At 41.9% G+C, this 1,146-nt stretch overlaps 1 protein-coding gene across 1 annotated transcript in view; it reads right to left on the reverse strand.

Annotated features, from left to right (window-relative positions):
- Window positions 1-1,146, reverse strand: part of UEVLD (UEV and lactate/malate dehyrogenase domains) — a 55,154-nt gene that overhangs the window by 4,825 nt on the left and 49,183 nt on the right. The gene's annotated exons all lie outside the window — the stretch shown is intronic.

Here is a 1,146-nt window from a genome sequence, read left to right on the forward strand (position 1 = left end):
TGTTTGGTGGGCCTGGGCTGGGGATTCGAACCCGCCACCTTAGGTGTATGTGGCTGGTGCCTTAGCCGCTTGAGCCACAGGCGCCGAGCCAGGACCTGTTTTCTAAAAGCATCATCTGTCTTACCCATTTCCTCACATCACACCATTTATGGAAAAAACAATTAAAAAATTCAAAGCTGTATGCACAAAGTAGATGCTTATACTAAACTTTAATATTAAATTGAAATTGCTGGTAATATTTTGCAACTTTTCCAATATTGATCTGTTTTTCTTCTGTTTGAAGACAATCTTTGGTACCAATCTATGTATTTGGGTAGAGAAAGCAAAAACTAATTTGGCTATTTAAGAATATCTTATGTTGAAGGCAAAAGTCAAAACCTAATATACACATGTATAAGAAAAAGAAATTAAAAAGAAAAGAATATCTTATGTTGGTTCGGCACCTGTACCTCATGTACCTCAAGTGGCTAGGGTACCAGCCACACACACCAGAGCTGGCGGGTTCAAATCTAGCCTGGGCCTGCCAAACAACAATGACAACTACAACCAAAAAATAGGTGGGCATTGTGGCAGCTGCCTGTAGTCCCAGCTACTTGGGAGGCTGAGGCATAAGAATTGCTTAAGCCCAAGAGTTTGAGGTTGCTGTGAGCTGTGTATGACACCACAGCACCCTACTGAGGGTAACAGCTTGAAACTGTCAAAAAAGAATATCTTATGTTGAAGATAGAAGAATTCTACGCTATATTCAAAATCAGGCCATTCAGTGATGTGTCAGTAACAAGACATCATGTGTATCCAGATGCTTCCATTCCTCAAACTGATTATCAGCTTCCAGCGTGCAGGGACCATGTATTCTTTTGTTTTCTCCTGCATATGACATATTCTTTACCATGGTGTTGGATACACAGAAGATAATACGGAACTAACCTCACATAAACTTATATTTGGTAATAAAGAGGAAAACATGCTTGAAGCATTAAGACAAAAACATTAAAATTTAAAAATTTTTATGTAGGCTTGGCGCCTGTGGCTCAAGCGGCTAGGGCGCCAGCCACGTACACCTAAGGTGGTGGGTTCGAATCCCCAGCCCGGGCCCGCCAAACGAAATGATGGCTGCAACCAAAAAATGGCCGGGCGCGTTGTGGC

The sequence above is a fragment of the Otolemur garnettii genome, unplaced genomic scaffold (genome assembly GCF_000181295.1).
Source record: "Otolemur garnettii isolate 467f Iridium unplaced genomic scaffold, OtoGar3 scaffold00001, whole genome shotgun sequence".
Taxonomy (NCBI): domain Eukaryota; kingdom Metazoa; phylum Chordata; class Mammalia; order Primates; family Galagidae; genus Otolemur; species Otolemur garnettii.